This window comes from Anser cygnoides, chromosome 1 (assembly GCF_040182565.1).
Source record: "Anser cygnoides isolate HZ-2024a breed goose chromosome 1, Taihu_goose_T2T_genome, whole genome shotgun sequence".
Taxonomy (NCBI): domain Eukaryota; kingdom Metazoa; phylum Chordata; class Aves; order Anseriformes; family Anatidae; genus Anser; species Anser cygnoides.
The window spans coordinates 93462098-93476551 of record NC_089873.1 but is presented as its reverse complement, the minus strand read 5'-3'; positions in this window follow the sequence as shown (position 1 = coordinate 93476551).

The following is a 14454-nucleotide window of genomic DNA, read 5'->3' as shown; positions in this document are numbered from 1 at the left end:
GCACATTTCTTCCTCTGTTACTCTAGGGATTTTCTGCATGGCACTGTGAAGTGACCGTGAACTTTCACATTTCAGAGCTGGGATTTACATAGTGAGCAGTTGGCTTTACTTGTTAGTCCTCTGGGTTTTCCTTTCTATTTTCGTCAGATGGCTGACTTTTTTTTTCTTTTTTTCCTCTTTTTTTTTTTTCTCCCTTCCCACTGACTTCCAAATAGCAATGATTACACCCAGAAATTCCTGAAAGCTGACTTGGGTCTTCCTGAACAAAGCAAAACAAAAAAACACTAATGTACTGGCTGAGTGCACCACTAAGTTGTAATTTTTGCTGTCCTTTGGGACCAAGAAATAGGCTGGCTTCCTGATGCAGGATATTTCTCCTATCAGTGTAACTCCTTACTCAGTGTTAGGTCTGACTGATTTGTTGTGAAGGAGATTTGTTGCAGCAAAAAGCATAGCTTCCTGGGTTTTATGAAGTTGGGCCAATTTCACTGAAAATACCTCCCAAAGGAAATTATTCTCTTAGTTCCGAATTCTTTGTCTGCTATGAGTTGTTCACCTCCAGGAACCCATTGTTCCTAATTTTGAAAATTTCCGCACCTTTCAAGTGACTTCATTCTAGCAGAAGTAGCAGCTTGCCTTATCCCACTCTGCTTCTAGGATTTACCCTGCAAAGTTCCCTTCTGCTTCCTGTACTTGTGCCATTGCAGTCCCATCACAGGGGAGTTCTCAGTCACAGTCTCATCTTGCTTTGCATTAATATGGACTTCCCAGTGTAAATTGGTGTTGTTTCTCAGGAAAATACTGCAAGACTTTTGGAGAAAAGAGGAACATGCTCAAGTTATGCTGACAAAGTCAGCAGACGTTTTTCTAAATAAAGAAAAAAAAAAAAGAAACCACTAGCCAGCCAGCTTTCTGAATTGTGCAAGAAAGAGGACTACAATTTCAGAGTAGAATGGACTAACACCCTGACTGCTGCTTACAGCTTCTTTCAGCACGGGAGGGGAGCGTTGCTTGCAGTTCAATCATAAGCGATAATTGGAAAATATATGTTACAGTTTCAGTCCTTTTGTGACTGAGAGCTTGCAACTGAATTATGTCTCCTGATGACACAGGTCAGGCACCAAGCAGTTCCTTCAGTGTATTCTGAGGTCATCCTTGAACTCTTTTACCACTTTCAATACTAGCTGATCCTTTTTCCTTCTCAAGTACCTGTCATTCTTTAGCCTTTCACCATCATGTGCCTATCCTCCTCTCTACTCCTCCTCTTCTTCTGTGGCAGTCCTTACTTCTTGCTTTCCATTGGCATTGCAACAGCCCTTCTCTCTCATCCACTTCATGTTATCCCTGCATCAGTGCACCTCAGATCACTATGGCAATGCATTTCAAATTACTTTCCCACCTCTGCCTTTCCAGTTATCATTGCCAGTCACTTAAATTCATTGTGGCAAAAAACATACTCCTTATTCACTTCATCACAAATTCTTCTTTCTGTGTTCCCCAGATGCACTGCCGTGATTTTCCCCTCTTTAACCCCGCAACTTCAGGCCAATGTTAAATCCTGTTCCTCATTCCTTTACACCTGAAATTTATCTTTCTTCTCCCCAAATCCACTGTGTCAGTCTGGCATTGCTCAGGGAGAAGGTTTTGTTTAAGGAACATTTCTTGCTAGAAATGCAGAACAGAAGTGTTTGGGCTTGAATTTTCATGGGACCCCAGAATGAATCTTCAGTCCAGTAGTAAGGGAAAAATGTATTAAAAGAAAAAAATAACACAACCTTTTTCACTTGCCCAAAAAGTAAATTTAATCCGGCATTATGTACACAACCCACAATTTAATTTAAGATTTCTGTCTTACAACATAGCTTATAATAGATATGGCCCTGTACCCAGTATTCGCTGTGATGCAGGCAGATATATTGTAAGAGATAATGGGGAAGCTGCTTTTTCCCATTCAGACTAGCTAAGTTTGAGCTGTGCCCTAAGGCCCTTGTTCTTCCTCCAGCAGATGTGTAGGTCAGTGCCAAATAGCTATGGGTTTGGTTGCTTGTTGCATTGAGCCATATGTCAGCTGCTGTGCCTGCACAAAAGCTGATGCAAGCTTTTGCTCTCAGAGGTAATTCCCCCCTAATGTGAACTATGTTTGGTTGCAATTTCACTGTTGAGCTTTGCAAAACTGAGCTATTAAAAAAATGGTGATAGCTGAGTAGAAAGGGAAGTGGTGAATAGCAAGTGAAACTGCACTGTCTCCTGTTTAGTCCCAATGCAGACGAATGGCTTTGGGATGGCTGTAGAAATAGGAGTGAGCTGAAAGTACAGGGGTTGTGCTAAGGGACATCGATGCAGCACACCTGGGGATGCTGTACTGAGGCTCTCCAAGAGGCATGCCTCTCTGAGCAAACACTGTACTTTTTAGGTCTGTTGACTGATTTTGGGAGAATATGAGAATATTTGGCAGAATATGAGGCTGGGTTTACTGACAAGCAGGTAAAGAGTACGTACGGTGATGAGTTTGGCACTGGGATCTGGAAGGGTCATGGGCATTTCTGGATCCACAAGATGTGAGGAAGAGCGAAAAACAGCAGTGCACTGTTTGGGAAGCAGTCTTGTTTAGGAGAAGGCAAGTCTCTGTTTGCTGTTGCATTATCTGTACATTGCTGCAGACTTTTGTAGACTCTGAAATGAAATCTATTCCAAAGCTGTGCCCGTGCTTTTCAAACACAGCCTGTATTTTCTTCCAGAGCAGTTTGAGTGTATTTTCCTAGACTGGCAAAAGGGTTTTTCATTTCCTTCATGATTTTTTTTTTCAAATTCCTCAAACCCTGACGAGAAGCTCAGCAGAAGGCAGGAGGCACAATGGTCCTGGGAACCACTGGTGCAAAAGCAGAGTGATGCACGCCTGTGTCCCCCACAGCCCAAAGGAGCCACCTGCCCTCCCTGCTTCTGTAGGTCTGGCAGGTGTCCACTGGGAAACATGATGTTCCAGCTTCACGAACCAAACCAGATCTCTCTTGCAACTGCAGCCCTTAAGTATCTTTTTTTTTTTCCTTGCAAACCAAAATATCAACTGTCCTCTTGATGTCCTCCTGAGGAGAACTACAACTCCTCATCCATTAATGCAGATTTATTATCTGCATTCATCTACGGGTTGCAAAAGCCTGATGGTAAACTCAACTTTTCTTCATGTGACTAGGTGCTCCTGGAGAGGAAAAAAATTAGATTGGCAACCGCTTACTGAGATGTTTCCTATTATTTTTCTTATCTTCCTCTAAGTGTGTTCAGAGCAAATGTTTAGTACGCTGCAGATAATGTAGTTACAGATAATGGATCCTTGCTGCTAGGGGACGTGCAGTGATTTACCTTCATCGAATTAAATCAGAACAGGTGTTGCCAGCTCACTTCCGAATCAAAAGGTGAACAGGTGCCAGTAAGTTGCATCTGGCACTGGGAGCAAACAAATCTAGGCCAGAGAATTGTTGAATGAGATGATTTTTAATTTCGGTGCACAACCTAAGCAATTAGCAGCAGCTTTCCAAGGGTTCTTCTGCACACCCCTCTCCTACCTATTTAAGCAAAAGTGACAGAGGAACACTGTTAGAAAACAGTGCTTGGATTAGAGAGCATTGCAAATATTGTCTCTGACACAGGCATTTTCTTTGTTCTTTGATAGGGAATCGTGCATGGAATTATGTTCCAAAGGGAGATTCCTCACTTTGGAAAGACCAAGGAGGAGATTGCTGGGGCAGAGCAGAGGGGATGTTCATGATGCACTGCAGTGACTCCACAAATCAACAGCTGTGGGTCTGCTTCTATATTTGCTAATTGCCTGCTGCGGGAATGAAATTTCTCTGCAGTAGCTGAGGGTTTTTCTTAGGAATGCTCTAACACTGCATAGCTGTTTATGGGTGGAGACCTGCTAATTTCAGGGTTAGATGTGAAATGAGACTCGTGTTTCTTCCTTAGAAGAATAAGTTGGGCGATACTTTGGTAATGATCAGTACCTACATCTGACCCTCCATATTTGGCTAAAATCAGTGTTTTTGAAAGCCCGGGTTAAGTCATCTCCCTGCTGCAAGTAAAAGCATTTTTGACTAAGTCATTTTCAACCAAACAGTGCTCAGCCAGGTCAGTAAATCACACAAACAATGTTAATCACTTTTCGGTCATGTTTAATGGCCTTAAATTGCCTTAGAAATTGCTTCACCTAATTTTATTTCATTGGGGCTCTAGAAGGGGTCCAGCTGCAAATAACCACTCTCAGAATCAAGGCTGAATTACTGCAAATACCTTGGTAAAGGTAAGAAGGCAGATCCTCAGATCATATAAATTGGTGCAGCCCTGCTGATGCCTGTGATGTTATGGTGATTGATACCAGCAGGGCCATAATACAGCTAAAGTAAATGGTCTGCAGTTTTAAATGCCTGCTGCTAATAGGTCCCATGGTAAATCAATGGCTGACTTGTTAGTTATTTTCTCTTTAAAATGGACTCAGAAGGTACATTAATGGGGGAAAAAAACAGCTTAGTAGAGCAGTGGCCAATACAGGTAGCACTGGAGATAATATAGTTCACATTTACATTTAGACGTGGGGTCTGATTTGTTGCCTTAGCAGATGCCCGTGCCAGTAGGTGATAGGTCTAAGACAAAGGCTGGCCCCAAGCCCAGCTGACCAGCCGCTGCTCGGATTGTCCCAAGCTGAGAGTATGACTTCCTGGGATTTGGATCTCACTTTTACATCTCAGGGCTCTTGGGAATTACAGCCTACAGGGAGCTTCATGCAGCTTTTTGGACCTCTTAAAGTGAGTCAAGAAACAGATGGCCTTGAGCGCCCTTCCAGTGGAATCAGAGCAGGAGAGAGAGCTATTGCACCTAGTTGGGAATCTGTTTCCTTACCCTACCCGAGCATTCAGGAATTCCAGTATTTTTCCTATCTCCCACCAGGGATGAAAGGTCCTTTTAAAACTTGGATGAAAATCTCCAAAATAAAATCACGATGGGGCCAAGCTAAATGTTTTACTTTAATAATGTTCAAAGAGTGTATTTTGATTGTGACCTTCCTAAGCAGTTGCCTCTCTTCAGTACAAAAGGAACATGGGGTTCTTGCTTGTTCCTTTCAATTAGAAATAAGACTTTTCACTTTAAAAATGTCAAAACAGCAGTCCTTGATAATTCAAAGGTTTCTTTTTTTTTTCTGAGCTGAGAGACTTGTTGAAAATAAACGTTTACCATCAATCATTTTCAGTTTTGACAGATCACTGTTTTTTTTTCCATTGTGGGTGGAGGCAGAAGAAAAGTTTAGTCCAGAAATTCCTGACCACTTCTAGCAATTGTTACCTCAGTTTTGAACATTTACTGCCTTGCATGGGTTTCAGCCTAGATAAATTAGGCTAACACTGGGCAATGGAGATGCAGGAAGTGCTTTTTTTCCAGCTCATTTTTAAATGAATAGTGTAATTTAATTATTATTTTTTTTTATCAGTGACCAACATGATTTATAGAGCCTCTAAGTTATTTATATTCTGTTTGCATGATTTAGTTTCCTGAGTGAATGCAGTTTGGTTGAAAATGGCTTAATGAAAAATGGTTTCTTTATAACATAGATGGAGCTTAATCTATGTTTTCAAAAATCATTTTGATTAAAGCCTTATAAGGATCAGAGCAAGACACTGCCTGTTGCCAAGGTATCTGCTAGAAGTGTGGTTCCCAGGCAAAATCCTGCAGGCTTTACATCACAGAAGAAGAAAGAGTTACTTTCTGAAATACGGGGTGATGAAACAACTGCATGGATTTCCAGCTCAGATAGCAACACAGCAAGTCTTTAAGTGGAAAGCAGGGACATAAAAAGGACCCAATGTAAACAATAAGCATGAGAAAGACCCCAGAGAAAACCAGCTTACCGGATGTTTTACACTGCCTTTATTCTAATTATTCACACTTTGCACACTCAACTCTCCAGGGGCCATGCAAGGAGAATGTGAAGGTCCTGATGGGTTTCCAGCTTACATTTTCTGGGCAGCCATCCTCAGATAGGTGTTCAAAACTTTCAGATAGTTTTGTGTAAGGTATTAAAGAAATGAGTGTCATTTATGATGGCTTTGTCAGGTGATGGTGATTAGCAATGTATTTTGTTTAAAAGTGCCTAATCTTCATCTGAGTGTCTGTTTACAACAGTTCTCTGCTAAATGCCACGCATACTGAATGGTTCCTCGAGGGCATTTAGGCTCCATGAAGTGAAATGGAGTTAGAAAATTTATACCTTTCCTCTGGGTGGAGGCTCTTGTAAAATGCGGGTTTTTCAGACCCACGGTATATGCCATACTCAACACAAGTTTTACTTTTGTCAGCTGTACAGGCCAAAGTTTGAGGAAAATAGAGCAATTACAGTTCTTAAATCGTGTCCACTGGCAGCGTGTTTGTTGTAGAAACTTCAGCACAAGGCAGCGCCTGATGCTGGCACATTTTTGTTATCATCCTTCATGAGGATTGTTCTCTGCTACTGGTTTTATTTTTGCATGCCAACTTGATGATGCAGGTGGGCGACTTCTTTCCCCATTTCTCTCAGGTCAGGTGACAACATACAGATAAACTTGCATCTGATTTTGGTACAGCTGGTATAAACTGCAACACAACTGGTCTCAAATAACCCACATATCCATGAACGGCAAGTTGTGAAAGTAGCAGAAATCTGTTTAAGAGATGCTGCGGAGAAGACTGTGTCAGGAAGCAAAGCTTCTCCCGTGGGCTCTTTGGGGGAAAACAGAGTGAATTTTCAGCTCCATTAGCATGGCAAAGATGTTTTCTTTTTCTCTCTCAGCCGCTGTGGTGGTATGGCAGAGTGCTGTGACCCTGGGTCTCTGAAGCACAGGGGCAACACTGCCTGCTTGAAGGGGCTGTCCTGCTGCATGCTGTGCTGCAGGCTTTGCAAGCACAGTGGCCCTTCTAGTGCCACAGCCAAAATTCTCTCTCTCTTCTTTTTTTTTCTCTTTATTTTTTTTCCCTGGAGTTTCCTGGAGAAGAATACAAGACCCTCCTATTTTCCTGCACCAGTGGTGAGCCTCTTGGTTCGCTGGGTATGTCTCCCTGGTCATAGCTCTAAGGTATTTCAGGTGAATTAGCCAATGTGTGGCTTTAGAGCTGATCTAATCCACACTTATGAAAAAAACAAGAGAGTTCTAGACTTCCAGATGTTTAGCAAGCATTGTTAGGTGTCCAGAAACCACAGACAAATGGCTTAAGACCTCCAGTTCCTTTAGCTCTGAATTTCTGGCCGGAAAAAGAAGAGGTAGCTGGGCAAGTATGGAGGCGTGGCATCTTGTCCTACCTTGTCCTCGCCATCTCTGCCAGGCAAAGACAACCCCTCAGACCTGCCAATTACATCCCTTGTGGCCATGTACCCAAAGACACAAAAGTAGCAAAACACAGGTGAACCTGTCCAAATAGTACTCATCCCCCTGCAAACAAAATGTCACGCTTTTGAGTCATCTGTTGGGCATCAGCTTCACACTAACCCCCTCACCTCAAATTAATACTTCAGCTTCACATAGTGAAGAGGTGCTTTCCTATCCTTTGAGCATGGATTTCTTCATTTGTAGTGGGTCAGAGCAGGGTCTGCACCAGCAGCTACAGAGGGGAAAACCTCTGCCAGCCATAGCTGCTCCTTTCCAGCTGGCTTCTTGCTCACCCCGTTGAAAGTCAGAGCAGTTCCTCTGAAGAAGAGTAACGTGTGGCAGGTAACATGAATAGACCAAGACTTCACGATTATGGTGTTTGTTTATTTTATTTTATTTTTTTTTTTCGCAGCCTTGTACCTTGTTTTGTCACTTGCATCTCTGCAAAGTAATTCAGAGCAGAGCTGTCAGAAACAGCATTAAGGATGTGTATTTAATGCTGTGGTGGTGTGAAAGATTATACCAGGTGCAAGTGCTAAAGAAAAGCTTGAGGTTTTATTTATTCTTGTTTTACACTGTTTTCTATTGTTGTTTTTACACTGTCTTACCTTTCAGCTGCACTTGGGTGACTCTTGGAGCATGTGAAGGGAAGCTCAAAGGCAGAAGAGTTGCATTGGCAGGTTAGATTCCTGAGGCACATTTGTGTGGCAAGCAGAGAAGGAAAAGGATGGACAGGCACACAGGTGGATTTTCCATAGGTAACCAGAATAAACAACAAATAGCAGAGATTAAATGTAAAGCAGGGCATTGTGTCCTAAACTGGCAAGTGGAGATACTACTAAATGGTAATAATAATAAAAAACTTTATCTTAGTATTGGCCACGATTCAGAGAAATGCCTTCAGTTAAGTTGCCTGTTTGCTGAAATCTCAGCATATGCTAAGATGCTCTCCTCAGTAAGGATAGACTTACCTGCCTTGGTGCTTTCCTGGAGAGAGGCTTAGATGATGGAGCAAATTGTGAGATTATTTTTCCTGAGGCAGCAGAATTTACATTCACTTTTCACCTTCTTTTTCAACAGCATGTTTATTTTCATTGAACTATGGCTCGAATTCCTGTATTTTGGCAATAACAGGCTTGACCATTCCTCGGGTTTTTCTCCCCCACCGCTGTCACCTCTGAAGCAAAGTCTGTTTTTTGTACTTTCTGTGTTTGGAAGTGGGGGAGTGGGGGAGCTGCTGACAGAGGTAGCCGGTGGCGGTTACCAAATGTGTCTGCTTATTTGAAAGTAAGGAAGCGTACAGCAAATATTAAAGGGAACAAAATGGATTATTTGTTATTCCTGGGGGGATTCTGCACTTAAACTGATGCCCCAGAACCCCAGCTGGAATGTAAAATGAAAGCCAAAGTCCCCCCTATTCGCCTCCCCCCCCCAAGCATGTCAGCAGAGAAAAGTTCCTTACAGTGTGGGCCTTTGAAAATTAGAATTGAAAAATAATATTCTATAAAAAGGAAAATTCTGCTAAGAAAACAGAAAGCAAGGAAATTAAAAGCACAGTAGGAACTGGCCACAGTACTTAGGTTGTGAAGGGTCTCTCAAGTAAAATGAGGTTAACACAAACCCCTGACTTTTTCCCTGTACAAATATACATGCACACGCTTTATTCAGAGTGGCCTTGAGTTCGCCTCGAGATCACCAACTGAGTTTTTAAATTAACACAGGGGTCTCACACCGCCATGCACCATCCAAATGGCCTTCCAGAAAAGTTCTCTCTGTATACAGAAAAGGTAGCTTGGTGTTTTCTATCTCCCTTTCTTTCTCTGTAAAAAAAAAAAAAAAAAAAAAAAAAAGTGTAAAGAAATCTAAGAAAACATTAGGGAGAAGAAATGGTGTTACCTTTTGTTTTCCTCTGCTCGTGAGGTGACCCTGTCCCTCTCCTCCTCCTCATGCCAGATGATGCACACTGTCCTACATGGCAGAGCACTGTGTTTAGTATAGGTTCTTTTTGCTGTGTTGATTTAAACACCAATGAGTCTCTGCCCCATTAAATTCAGCGAGGATTCATTTGTACGATACGAAGGACGTGGCTCTTTCCTTTACGGGCCAGAGGGCCAGCATGACCTAAACATAAAGCTATGGAATGTCAGACCTGGGAAGTTATTCCAATTCTAAAAATAGATATAGCATTAATGGGAGATGCACTGACTTTGTTACCTTGCTGTATGCCCCGAACCTGCTCTGTGCGTGAGAAAATGAACCGTCTTTGTGTTTGCTCAGTCATAAGCCTCCTTGCTGAGACTGTGGATGAGTTTACCAGGTGATAACAATTCAGGTGGTGCGTCAGAGTGACCACACATCTGAATTGTCCATGACAGTCCCCAGGTAAAGCAGCTTGTTCTGGTGTCCTGAAGGAAGTCTCTGAACACAGTTTTCACCTGGATTTTTCTTCTGGGCACAGTTCTTTCCTTAGTTTTCTCTCCCAAGATGCCATGGAGAGCATTTATACATTTTCAGGGGGTTGCACAGAATGACAGAAAGGCACGTAAAATCCTTCTCCCGGCCCCAGTGTCAGATGCCCCAGCTGGAAGGTTAAAAGGGAGAAAGCACATTCTTCCCATAATATGATCTGATGTCTCTTATCCATCCCTTACTAACAAACAAACCAGCTTGTCAGACTATAGTAGATCCCATCCAATTAAAGACATCTATACTATACATTTGACAGAAAACAAAATGGTCCATGAGAAAGCTATGTTATCAGCTGCCAACAACTGAGTGCAAAATGGATGTCACATCTGCAGACAGGCAGATTCTTGTCGGCAGCAAGAAGCTGGTCACCAGATGCACCACATGGGAGATGACAGTGTACCTGTGCACATGCCTCCCACGCAATGACTTGGCACCATTGGCCTATTTTATTACTGTCATGAGCAAGACTTCAGAGTGCAGGGATGTTTGGTTATTGATTGAATCTGATCACTTGATAGAGCATTCACAATGTCTGTTCTCAGTTTGCAACCCTCCACTGACTCATCTGGATCACTAGAATTTGTAATGTAACAGAAACCCTTGTGCAGTTATGAACTCAGTGCCCTCAGCATAAATAAATAGAGGGTGGAGGACAATAACTGTAAAATAGTCCTTTAGTAATGCTGATTTCTCAGATTTACAAATTAATGCAGACATTCTGGATAGAAAGACTGATTAACTGTCCTCATCATTGCAGTTATTTCTAAGAGTCTAAACCATGATATTAGGATTGTGCTATGTGGAAGACATACCACAGAACTATAATGACTCTTTTTATATGAAATGAGGTGTATTTCAAACTAATTTGGGCATCAGCTCAAATCTGTCTTAGAACTTGACATGGAAAACATACTGAACAGTAAAATGTCTTTAGTAGGATAAAATTATCATATGCATTCAACAAACTCTCATTTAAACACAAGATTTTTATCTATTTTTTATTGTTTGGAGTTGAGTTGTTTATGCAGGTTTTTTGTTCATGAATTAAACTTGGCATGTCTTCATCTGCAGAACTCAGAAATCGATCAGAGATTTTTTAATGAAGTAGGTAAGTATTTGGACAGTAGATGTCCTAGGAAAAGTTAGAGTGTTTAAAGAAAAAATGTTGGTTATTCAGTGAAATGAATCAATACTCTGCCAAACCTGCAATGAATCAACACCCCAGCATGAGGTTAGGAGTATCCATATTCTCGGTGTGTTGTCTTTTGGAGTAGGCATAAAAACTGTGAAAAAGCTGACTATTAGTCATTAAAGAACCCCAGGGAACTTTCAGCATAGAGATCTTGTAACAGATGGTCTGGGCAAAATTCTAACTCATGTCTGATACTCATCTGCCGGTGTAAATCAGCACTGCTGCCTTGGCTTTGGTGATGCAATAGAGGTTTGCATAAAAAGGCTCCCTGGCCTTGCTTGCCCAAACGGCCCCGTTCTTTTAATTGGATATGCTATTCCTTTTCCTGTCCCATACCAAAAACAGAGCAGCTTGCAGTGTCTGTATTTAAGGCTGAGGGGCATTGAGGAGTGTATCTTCTGAAGGTGGCCTGAGGTCGAGTTATTTGCTTAATTTTCTACGTGCTATGGGAAATTCCACAGGAAAAGGTGACACAAAGGCATAATCAGCTGACTTTAAAGCAATTTGTTTTTCTTTATATACCAGAAGGAAAATACAGGGCTGAAGTGAATGTCAAGTTCTACTCAATCACATTGTTAGCATTCTAATACTTGCTCATCCTGGTATATGTAATTGAGCAGGTTACAGAGCAGTGCATAGTCAGGTTTCAAATCTCACCTACTGCCACTAAAAAATTGTAACTCGTAAGAAACTACCTAACTGCTAGTTCATGTGCCAGAACATCTAAGATATGCAATTAGTTATGGGGTATTAATATTAGCATCTCAGATTCTGTTGCTGATAACTGAGCTTGACTCTTCAATGGATGTTTCTTATCTGACATGATGATACCCAACTAGACCACTGAGAACCCTGTGAAGGTAAGACAACATGTATGTAATTTGGTGCTAAACCATCACATAGCATTAAAGGTGTACCCTTCTGAGGCATGGTGTGGTGTCATCTGGCATTTTCTACCATTGGAGTCCATAGAGAAGTCCACAGAGAGTCTTTTCAGTGCTTCCCAAGAGAGTAAGTAGTTTAGAGACACTTTCTACAGTCTAAGTTAGATCTGGCCCAAGGGAGCTGATCCCTGCACTACTATATACTAGTTATAGGTATTATGTAGGCTTGTTCCACTGCCACTTTTCCTCCTCCCTCAGGTTTATGATGTATTTTGTCCTTTTTTCTTGTTGCTTCAGTGAAATAACACCAAGCTCCTGTCTTCAGATTTCCTGAAGAGATCTGAAGTCAAAAATTTCAGTGTAATCAGTTGATTGTTTTAACACATGTTCATCATTAATTCTTGTGAGTTTTGTTTTGTTTTGCCTTTTATTTTATTTTGTATTTTTTTTTTTAGTATCTTAGACAGATTAATAGGATCAGTAGTGTGGTGGGGTGGGAAGTTAAGAGTCAAGTCATCCCGAGATCAAGCCATTTGTTATGTGGAATTGGCAAAACAATACCTTTGTCATGATGAGTGCTCGATGACAAGGATCATTAGGTAGACTGTATGTGCCTAAAGCAGGTGATAAGCAATCTTTCATTTACCCTTAGTTTTACTTTTTTTTTGTCCTGAAATAAAGAGGAGGTAGCTGAAACTGGTGATAATGAAAAGATCTTTTGTGGTTAAGGAAGCCACTGAGGATCAGGAGGGAGGCTTCCTGGAAACAGGTTATTTGTGAAATTCAGATACCATGGTGTAATGCTCAGGAACTAGAAGTCCAGCTTGTTTTGTGGGTCTTTGTTTAATTTGAATTTGTTTTTCCTTGAGTGAGTTGCCAGAGCCTCCCTTTGCCAACAGAGGGTCCTCAAAATTTTATTTGACATACAGTTCACAATGCTGGTTAACCTTTCATACACGGAGCTCACACCCCTCATTTTGCCCCTCCTGACTACTTCCCAATGACACTGTTACCCACCATGACCTTTTGTCCCTTTTCTAATTGGCCTGACACCGCAGCATATCTCATTCCTCCAGCCCTTTCCCTGGCCTCTTGCGGTCGGAACCATCTGGAGCCAGTTTTGAGGAAGTACATTGAGGCACAGCCGTTTTAATCTTTTTTTTTTTTTTTTTTTTAATTTCTTTACATGCAGAATTAATGCAATGAGGTAAAGCTAGCCAGGGCCTATGTTTACCCCTCTCTCATTGATTATTCTTTGAATTTTAGCTAGCAATTTACAGTTAAGCTAATCATGTGTAATGTCATCCAAATATTTTTCAGGGTAATGGATTGACTCACTCTAGATAACTCATCGTGGCAGCTTGTGTAGCAACAGCTGCAAAGAATGCTTCCCTTGGTAGGACCTTTACATTGCAGGTACTTCTTTGGTGACTAGGAGCAACATACCATCACGTGAGGGCTACCTGCAAATGAGCAGAAATATAGGCAGCAAGGCAACAAGTGCTTCTTCCAGAAGCAGAGTTCCTGGACTGGTGTGATGTTCTGGCTGTCGCAAAGCAAAATGGTACTCCAGTGGGGCCTGGTATGGTTTTCTTCAGGATGATGTGTGACAGCAGAAGAGAGGGAGGCAACTAATTACTCCTATCACACTAGCTTTTACACCTAATGATGATAACATGCTGTGCTTTGTGATAGAAGTATCAGTAGCATAGAAGTTGCTCATACAATTCTTCTCTTCACGTATAGCCCTGTTCTGTGAGGACTAGTGGACATTCCAGGGGCGAGATGGAGTTCACCCAAGAAGACTCAATGTTAAATAACTTTCACAGTATTATTGTTGTTGATTATTTTTATTTCTGTGGTACATAGAAGTTGTAGTAACAGAACAGACCCCCACTGTGTTAGGGACCTTACAAACACAATACAAAAAGGCACTGTTTCCTCCAAAGAGTCTAAAACTAATTAGTCTTCTCCATTCAGGACATGGTCTCTGTACCTACAGCAAAGAAAAATCTGGTTTGCTTATTTATTTTGCCTGATTCAATTTAGAATAGACAGCTCAGTTTATTTTTCCACTAAAAAATGATGCCAAGCTGAGTGCTAACATACATGAACTACAGCCCCTCTGTTTTTAATAGAGGAGGAAGGAGGTAAATGCCTCTGATGAATTTGGCTCATCACAGTTACAAAACAATACAGGTTTGTCTTAACTGACCATAAGTAAAGTAGATACTTAAAACACAAGCAAGCTATCTCTCAAGCTGTGGGTGATATATTATCTTGAACATGGTATTAAAAAAATGGCAAACCCATTTACCATACCCTCTAGGAAACCCTGTGATTAAATTTAACATAGCTGACCTTGTTGTCCTAAGTCTAATGAGCCAGAATGGATAGAAATGTCCTTGATCCAGCTGGTGTTTTTAGTGTCAGATGCTACCCCTGTATAATTTATCCACTTTAACCCCAACAGTGGTGCAATTGCTTAATGCACTGGCCTGTAACCTTCCAAATGGGATTTTTG